The sequence below is a fragment of the Penaeus vannamei genome, chromosome 20, assembly GCF_042767895.1.
Source record: "Penaeus vannamei isolate JL-2024 chromosome 20, ASM4276789v1, whole genome shotgun sequence".
Lineage (NCBI taxonomy): Eukaryota > Metazoa > Arthropoda > Malacostraca > Decapoda > Penaeidae > Penaeus > Penaeus vannamei.
Genome location: NC_091568.1, coordinates 6,014,151 through 6,024,150, shown reverse-complemented (window position 1 = coordinate 6,024,150; position 10,000 = coordinate 6,014,151). Strand labels below are relative to the sequence as shown.

Sequence of the window (10,000 nt, the reverse complement as noted above, 5' to 3'; positions counted from 1 at the left end):
ACTCCACAACCATAATATCTAAAATTCCACATAAATAACCCCGCATTTTACACATTCTAAAAGTGTCCAGCAAAATAAACGTTAATATTGAAGCCATCGCCACCCCCCCCCCAAAAAAAAAAAAAACAAAAAAAAAAAAAAAAAAAAAAAAACACGCACACAAATGAGCCTTAATCGTCACACCAACAAAATAGATGTTAATGAAGTGCAGTTCAAACGCCGAATTTCGCAACGCAACACAACCACGCACCGCAAAAAAATAAATACGGACTGAACACTCAGAACGGTCGAAAGTCAACTGGAAATGTCAAGGATTATCGACTAAAAGGCAGTGATGAGATAGAAAATGGTTTCCTATTAGGTCAAATCAGAAGCAATCGAGAGGAGAAAGATGATGATGATGGAGAAGAAGCAGAGGAGGAAGGAGAGAAGGAGGAAAGAGAAGGATGAGGAGGAGGAGAAGAAGAAAGGAAGATGAGAAAGAGAAGAGAAGAGGAAGAAGAAGAAGAAGAAAGAAGAATCAAAAGAAGAGGCAAAAGAAAAAAAGGAAGATGTAAAAATCAAGAAAAAGAAACACACAAGAAAAATCAAAACAAAAGAAAACTAAAAAGAATAAAACACAACGGGCAAGATAAAAATAAAAAACAGAAACAAACAAACAAAAACCAAAAGGAAATTGAAAATTAACCTTGAGACAACGTACCAAGAAGTCCTTCGCCGCCAATTATAATCAAGAACTTATCAAACCCTGGGAACGCGTAATCAACCCTTCTTCTCACACTCTTCACCCCTGGAAGACCCTAGCCTTGACACATGACCCAAACCCGTGTCATGACATGTTGCAGAGATGTTGCTTCCGATCCTGCGCCGCAACCTCCTGGACCCGACCCTTCCCTGAGCCGCTGGGGTATCTGGTCTTATGCGTTGCTGTTTGTATTGTGCCCCGACGAGAGACAAGTCCTTCTTGCTGAGAGAGACTGTCTTACTTTTTTCATTCTTTATTTGTCGCTTTTCTTGAGTTTAGTAGCGAGATACGAGTGATCTGGATGGTGTGTATTTGTCTCTAAAGAAAACGTGTGGCTATGTTTACGTTTTGCATGCGTGTACGCGCGCGCACGCGCGTGTGTGTGCGTGTGCGTGTGCGTGTGTGTGTGTGTGTGCGTGCGTGTGTGTGTGTGTGCGTGTGTGTGTGTGTGTGTGTGTGTGTGCATGCGTGCGTGCGTGAGCGTGCATGCGTGCGTGCGTGCTTGGGCGTTTATCTACTTATCCGCACGCACGGATGAGGAAGTCCTTACGTGCGTTTGTGTGCCCGCTCGCCCACTCGGATATCGCAGCGTATAATTACCCCGAGACACCAAAATCCACTCCTTGCCCTGTGTTCATCCCCCTAAATGGAGCCTTAAACTGAAACAAAAAGGAGTTTATTGCGTCCACGATAAGTTGCAACCATTCCGGCGAGACCTGGCAGCTACAAGCTTCAGCAATTACATACATTTTACCTTCTGTCCTCTTCCTCCTTTCAATTTCCCTTTCTTTTCCCTCCCCATTCGTCTCCCCTATCCCTATCCTACACTACGTACTTTATCATTCCTCTTTCTCCTTTCAATTCCCCTTTCTTTTCCTCCCCATTCGCCTCCCCTACCCCTATCCTACACTACCTACTTTCTCATTCCTCTTTCTCCTTTCAATTTCCCTCTCCTTTACCCTTCTTTTCCTTCCCCCTTCCCCTTTCCCCTTCCCTATCCCTATCCTACACTGCAACACTCTCCGTACTTTTTCATCCTTGTTGATCAGCAGGCCGACTGACAGACTGAGCGGCGGAGTGGCACGCTGAAATACTGACTCTTCGGATAAATTGGCATCTCGACTGACTCAATAGCTCTCTGCCTGTTTGACTGTCTATCGGGCTGTCTGTTCATATTCCACTCAATTAAACATGCATCCCACTATGATAACAACAACAACAAAAAAAACTATTAAGAAAACAATACAAAAAGAGGGGAAAAAGAACATATCACAATTTAAAAAAATCGACTTGTTAAAGATATAAATAAATACAGATTCAAAAATATCTCAGTCAAACATAAACAATCGGCTCATTAACGAAATAAATATATATAATCAACAGAATATACCAATCAAACACCAAAAAAAATCGGCTCATTAAAAAAAAAAATATATATATATATATGCAAAACTATCCCCATCTAACACAAAAAAAACATTCAACAAAGAAAAAAATGCTAATATCTCCCAATCAAACATAAAAAAATCGGCTCACTACAGAAAAAATATACATATATTCAACCCCACCCCAATCAAACAAAAAATCAGCTGATTAACAGAAAAAGAACTTTGTCTTCCCTGCGCAGTACACCACGTGGCGCCGGAGCCTTTACTGGGTCAACACCGCCTTGCTGCATTTTCCCGCGTCACGCCAGTCGTCCTGAGTCACTCTTGCCTCGTGTAAATGACCAGTGGCTGGAAGGTCATTTTTTTTTTTTTACATCTACGCCCAATCAAATAAGTAATTTATGTCTCCCAACTTGGTTCGCGTGAGGTCAGATGACGATCATTCCCCCTTCTGATTTCCGCTGTGTTGACGGACCCTCCTCTCCCTCTCGCCTCGGGGGTCAGTTATAAACTGCATTTCTTCCAAAGGTCAGGTACGGTCCTATCTCCGGCTCTTACGATTGGATTTCCCTTCTCTTCCTCCTTCTACTAAGGTCGGTTAACCACTTCCTTCCCATTAAGTTTTAAGGTCAGTATCATGTACTGTACATCTTACGCGAACGGTGCTCTAAAAAACTCTTCTTATTTCTATTCCTATTCTTCTGTGCCCTCTACAAGTTTTTTTTTTACTGGTCTTTCATTACCATTTACTTTCTCATTCAGTCAAGTTCTAATTTTCTCAAATTCGTGTTTTTTTCTTAAATCAAACACTCCAGCCTATTGTTTGTCTGTCTGTGGCTAAACTAACCTAGCCTATCCTGTGAAACCTTAGCCTAAACGTCTTTCATCCCATCCTATCCTCACCTAAGCCGTCGTAAGCTAACCTTTGTTACCATAGCCTAGCGACCCTTCTTCATCCTACCCGACTGAATCCTATCCTAAACTATCCCAAGGTCTAGCCTATCCCTATTCCGACCTGAATCCCTCTAATCCATGGTTCAGCATCCCGTCTTTTATTCACTTTCTCCCCTCACTCCTATTCCCATCGTCTCCTCTCCCATTCCTACTATTCTCCTCCATCCCTCAATCTCCCTCGCCTACCCTCACCCCCCCCCCATTCCCCTCCAACTCTCTACCCCTTCTGTCCCCCCCTCACACCTCCCCTCCCAAGTGCCAAGCAGGGATCCCCTTCACTCCTCTTCCAATCGTCTCCTCTCTCATTCCTACTATTCTCCTCCTTCCTTCAATCTCCCTCGCCTACCCTCATCCCCCCCACCATTCCCCTCCTACCCTCTACCCCTTCTATCCCCTCCCCCTTCCCCCTCCGCTCCCAAGTGCCAGGGAGGGAAGGGAAGGGAGGCAAAGAACCCTGAGTCACTGTACCTGAGCCTGGCCTAATCCGAGCGCGAAGGAGAAACAAATTGAACAAAAGAGGACATGATGCACGCACGCAAAAATGTAAATAAAAATATCATTACCTTTGTTTTGCTTTTAAACACTTGACTTATCCTCCTTCTCTCTCCCCCTCTCTCTCTCTCTTTCTCCTTCTCTCGCGCGTCAATTTGATCATTCTTGCTGATTCCCCTCATCTTATGTAAACCCATTTCTGCGTCTCTCACCCTCTCACTCACTCATTCACTCTCTCTCTCTGTCTCCGGCTCTCCCTCTCTTCCCCCTCCGCGATTCCCTTCACCCTTCAGATCTTTGATTTTATGTCTCCCCTCCATCGCCTCCCGCCCCACCGTCCTCCTGATTTTAATGTGAATTCCTTCCGTAATTCCGATTCTCCGCTATTATCCTTCTTCGCCTTTCTCCTTTCCCTCCTCTTTCTCTCCGTTCTTCCTCTTCCTCTCGTCCCTTTTCCTTTGTGTTTTCTCTCCTCCACCCAAGGAACACGGCCAACAGCAAGACATAAGCTGAGTTGTTGCAAGGTGTCGAGGGCGCTCTCCTGCACCACTGCAGCCCAACCCGGAAGTGTGCTCCAATGCGCCCCGCAAGGTCAAAGGGTCACGTTCCAGGCGGCCAATCGTCGCCTCGCACGCCGACAGCGACGAGGGACTTAAAAAAGAGACCGATTAAGACCGATTTTTGCCGTCGGTCTGCCTCCTGCGCGCACCTTTCGAAGGGGGAGGGCCACGAGGGAGCTCCTTTTCGCGCGAGTCCCGGATCAGGGGAGGAGGAGGAGGTGGGGGGCCCGACACAAAGACATTAGCATGCGATGAAGTGGCTTGGAGAAGGGGAGGGAGGACGACTGGGGGGGGCGGAGGAGAGGGAGGGAGAGAGGGCCGGTCACACTGCCTCGAGACACGGCAAGCAACATCCCCCGTAATGATGCGTGATGACGTGTCGGGTCAGCGCAATCCCCTCGCCCGCCCCTCCACGCCCCCCTCCTCTCCCCAGGCCCCACGCCCGCCCCGCCGCCCGCCCGGCCACCCTCGCTGCCTCGCCGCTCCCCGCACCTTCTCTGTTAGCCCGAATTATCTGTCATTCCCTCTCTTCCTTTCTTCGTTGCGCGCTCTCTCTCGCTCCTTCATCCCCTCACGCTTTGTGTTTATGTTTATACTGTTGGCTTTTATCACTTAGTCTCGCACTCTCTTACTCTCCTAACATTTCTTGCAGACTGACCATTGTTCACGTTCCTCTCTCTTGTCCTTTCTTCTTCCCTGACTATTCTTTCTTTCTCTTTCTCTTTCTTTCTCTTTCTTTCTCTCTCTCTCTCTCTCTCTCTCTCTCTCTCTCTCTCTCTCTCTCTCTCTCTCTCTCTCTCTCTCTCTCTCTCTCTCTCTCTCTCTCACTCATTCACTCCCAAACACTCATACACTCAAACACACAAACACACACACACTACTTCTCCGTCTCCCTCCACTCTCTCTCTCCCTCCCCCCTCCATCACTCCCTCTTTCTCTCCCTCTCCAAACCTCCACCCCCACCCACCCAGAACCCCCCGGATACCCCACCCCACCCCTCCCACAGCAAAAGCACCCCCACCCCCACCCCGCCGAGACACAAGAATCATCTCACGGCCCTCCCAACTCCCCCGTGTTGTGATTACCAACAGGACTGTTATCGGCCGCCAATGCCCTGCTCTCCCCGTTTGATTATTCTGAATGCAGTGTTCTCTTTTGGGGCCTCTCTCTTTTATCGCACGAGTCACCTGCAGTATAAACTCTTCTGTTATCAGTGTATCCGTTTTCTCGATGCGATTTTGGGGGTTTAACTCTGTTATCGGTGTGCCGTTTTTTCTTGATGTGGTTTTGGGTTCCTTCTGTTATCAGTGTACCTTTTTTTTGATACGGTCTTTGGTTCCCTCTGTTATCAATGTATCTTAATTTTATACGGTCTTTTGTTCCCTCTGTTATCAATGTACCTTTTGACACGGTCTTTGGTTCCCTCTGTTATCAGTGTACCTTTATTTTATACGGTTTTGGTTCCCTGGGTTATCAATATACCGTTTTCCCACTGCTATTTGGTTCCCTCTGTTATCCGTGTACTGATTTCTCGATAAGGTCTTGCGTGCCTCTATTATCATGCGAAAGACTACCGACTAACTGCTCTGTGACTGCCGTCCTGACCTCGAGTCCCTCTCGGCACCTCCGCTCCTGCCTGAGTCATGCATATTAATCACGAACAAACATACACACGCACGCACAAATGGAGACACGGCAAACACACGCACGCACGCACAAACGGAGACGCGGCAAACACACGCACGCACGCACAAACGGAGACGCAGCAAACACACGCACGCACGCACAAACGGAGACGCAGCAAACACACGCACGCACGCACAAATGGAGACGCGGAAAACACACGCACGCACGCACATATGGAGACGCGGCAAACACATGCACGCACGCACAAACGGAGATGCAGCATCATACTCACGCACAAAAAAACTGTTACTCCTATTAATTATTTCCCGGTTTATCCACCTAACTACTTACAAGCACACCGGTTTATATATAGACTTCTCTTTAACGCTTTATCCACAGGCCTATCTATCGGTCATAAAAACGGAAATCTACATAAAATTAGCATTCCTCCCCCCCTCTACTTACCCCCCAAACACGCAATAAAATTCTATCGACACCTACCGATCTAACAGCCATTAAAATATCTACCCACCAGTGCCCTCCCCCCCTGCTCTTTTCACGACCCCTCCCAAACGACTAGCAAGAACGACTCTCCTCCCCTCCCCCTCCCCTTAGAGGTCGTCCCGGACAAAAAAACAACCTTCTCCCCATGCCCCAACCTCTCTACCCCTCCCCCTTCCACCAATTCCCTTACCTCTCCCCCACCTCTTCCCCCTCATCCCCTTACCCTCCACCTCTTCCCCCAACCTCTTTACCCCCCCACCTCTCCCCCATCATCCCCTTTCCACCTACCCCCTTACCCCCACCTCTCCCCCCATCCCCCTCATCCCCTTATCCACACCCCAACCTCTCCCCCCACCTCACACACCCCCTTCTTCCTCCTGCATCCATTCCCACCATCACCCCCATCCTCCCCATCCTCCCTTTTGCAACGAGTCCCGTTAGGATGAATAAATACCTCTTCCTCTTCCTCATCCTCGGGCGGTTTGCATTCGGGCGCAATCGATCGCCTCGGGGGGGAAAAAATGCTGTAATTGAGGGACCCGGTTGATCGTCGGTTAAATCTTGGCTCCGGGATTAAATAAATTCATCTGAGGAGAGATTGAAAGAAAGAAAAAAAAATAGGTACCGTTATTTGTAATCGAAAAGGGATCAGATAGATAGATATGTCGATAGATAGACTTGATAGTTCGGTGTATTAACAATAGATGAAAAGATGGCAATATGGATGAATTTAAAATTGAAGATAATCATAAATGATACCAAAGTAGAGAGCGAGAGAGAGAGAGGGCGAGGGAAAGAGAGGGAGAGGGAGAGGGAGAGGGAGAGGGAGATGGAGAGGGAGAGGGAGAGGGAGAGGGAGAGGGAGAGGGGGAGAGAGAGAGAGAGAGAGAGAGAGAGAGCAGAGAGAGAGAGAGAGAGAGAGAGAGAGAGAGAGAGAGAGAGAGAGAGAGAGAGAGAGAGAGAGAGAGAGAGAGAGAGAGAGAGAGAGAGAGAGAGAGAGAGAGAGAGACAGAGAGACAGAGAGACAGAGAGAAAGAAAGAGAGAGAAAGAAAGAAAAAGAAAAAGAAAAAGAGAGAGAGAAAGAAAGAGCGAGAGAGACAGAGACAGACAGAGAAAGAAGGAGGCGCGCCACAGCCTCCCGACATGCACCGAGCCAAGAGCCCGACCCATTGTAAAACACATCTTAATCCCCTCTTTAAATGCCTCTCCCCGCCCGATTTAAAGCCCGGCGTTATCGGGGCCGGCACATCTCCCTCGCAGCCATCCGACCGTAGGGATCTCAGGGCTCAGGGACCGAAAAGCCTCAGGGGCGGGCCGGGACCACCTCCCTGGACCGCCGCCGCCGCCGCCACACTCGCCGCCGAGACACGAACAAAAACACGGCCATCGAATCGCGGAATCTGCCTCCCGTCGCACCTCGGCGGGCGCTCGGGAGGCCTGCGAGTCGCCGCTTGGGGTTTGGCTTCCTGAGGGCCTCGGGAGGGGCTGCCGGAGGGGCTGTAGGGGGGTCTATGGAGGAGCTGTAGGAGGGGCTGTAGGGGGAGGGTGTGGATCTGTGAAGGAGGGACTGTAGGAGTGGGGTCTGTGAAGGAGGGGCTGTAGGGGGGAGGGGGTCTAAGGAGGGGCTGTAGGGGTGGGGGTCTGTGGAGGGGTTGTTGGGGGTGGGGGTCTGTGAAGGAGGCGCTGTAGGAGGGTGGGGTCTGTGAAGGAGGGGCTGTAGGGGGTGGGGTGGTGCGGGTAGAGTGGGGCTGTGGGTGTCGGATGTGGGAGTAAGAGTGGGGGGATTCATAGGGACATGGGAGTGTATCTATTCCTAGAATACGCTATATAGATGATTCGGCTTATAACGAATGATTCAGAATGATAAGGAGAAATAAAAACCAAGTAACTCCTCCGTGAATCTAATGAACATAGCATATCATAATACATACATTCACACGCCTACATACATCTATATACATACATATATAATTTATATACATAATTATATATGTCTATATATATACAAATATATATATATGCATATATACAAATATATATACATGCATAAATACAAATATATATATATGCATATATACAAATATATATATATGCATATATACATATATATATATATCATATATATAACTAAGATAAATGAATTATAATAAAAATAAATAATCAAATTCAACTCACCATAATGAAACGACGAAAAAGACGACGAGGATGAACTTGGGAAGAGGCGGTGACGACGACGACGACGACGACGAAGCTCCGAGGTGTAGGCCGATCGAGGGGAGGGGAAAGGGGGGGAGGAGACAATCACAAACCCTCAATCGAGGAATACAATAAAAACTGGATCAAAATAAGGGACAGGAAAAGGGAGGTAGGGAGGGTGGTGGTTCGGTGGTTCGAAGCTTCGGGTCGGTAATAATTCACTGTCTCGGCCTCACGCTCCGTTGACGCGAGAACAGCTGTTGGGAGGACGAATACCCGCTCTCGATGGGGGGGAGGGGGGGACTCTGCTCGAATCCAGCTGCCTTTGCCTCCTAATCCCAATCTTATTAATTGGATTTCATGCGTCGCACCGTGACCAACTATTTTTTTTCTCTTTCTTTTTTATTTCCAACTAGAATCCGATTTCCCGCTAGACTATTTCAAAAAAGGAAAACAAAAAATATAGTGTTGCTCTCTCTATTCTTCTCTTTGAATTTTCTTCACTGGTTTGACCAAAGACCGAGAGACAGCGAAAGCAGGGCTAAAAATTTAAAATATCTTTCCGGTGCTTCATGTAGGCTTGAAGTGCCGTAAGATCACGAATATATATTTTTTTACACAATTTTATGATCATACATTCCATCGACAGTTGTAATTTTTCTTTGGGTTACACACAATTTATTTATTTTTTAATAAGCAAGATTTTTTTTTTCTAGCCCCACTTCAATCACTCACTTCTTTTCCTTTTCTTTCCTTGTCTTGTGCATTTGTTTGTTTATTTATCTTTTTTTTTCACTCTTTCCTTCACAAAGTCATCACTGCTGAATCATCACCCTGTAAAAGAAAAAAATGGTTAAAAATTCATACAGATGTCATAAAAATACAAAAAATATAACAGTAAAATGCAAGTGAGTTGCTGAGAGAAAAAGAAAGAGATAGGGGAGGGGGAGACTGGGGAGGGAGGGGGAGGGGGAGGGGGAGGAAGAGAGAGGGAGGGGGGGAGAGAGAGAGAGAGGGAGGGGGGGAGAGAGAGAGAGAGGGATATGGGGAGGAGAGAGAGCGAGAGGGAGGGGAGAGAGAGAGAGAGAGAGAGAGAGAGAGAGAGAGAGAGAGAGAGAGAGAGAGAGAGAGAGAGAGAGAGAGAGAGAGAGAGAAAGAGAGAGAGAGAGAGAGAGAGAGAGAGAGAGAGAGAGAGAGAGAGAGAGAGAGAGAGAGAGAGAGAGAGAGAGAGAGAGAGAGAGAAGATAGAAATGGAGAAAGAGAACCCTCCCCTCCTAAATTAATTTCTCTCTCCCTCTCTACCTCCTCCCTCCCTCCTCTCCCCCTTCCCCCTCACCCTCACCTCCCCAAGATCTATGACAAGCGGCTAATAAAAGAATTAATGTCACTTATACATCATTTTAGTCTCCGTTACAAAGACAAAACCAAGAAAATACATGTAACTAACGGATACGCCATCGTTCGCCAAAGACCGGTTAATAAATTTGAGAATAATGGCAAAAATAACAGTTTTACAAGACGGAGTATTTCTTTA

General features: G+C 47.4%; 1 protein-coding gene across 2 annotated transcripts in view; it reads right to left on the bottom strand.

Annotated features, from left to right (window-relative positions):
* spri (Src homology 2 domain-containing protein sprint) overlaps positions 1–8,789 on the bottom strand; it is a 444,124-nt gene extending 435,335 nt beyond the window's left edge. The window contains exon 1 of one of the 2 annotated variants that reach the window (XM_070134854.1): positions 8,446–8,789. The gene's annotated coding sequence lies outside the window, so the exon portion shown is untranslated. The remainder of the gene's footprint in view (positions 1–8,445) is intronic. The other variant, XM_070134856.1, reaches the window with a different exon arrangement.
* Between the last annotated feature and the right edge of the window lie 1,211 nt (positions 8,790–10,000).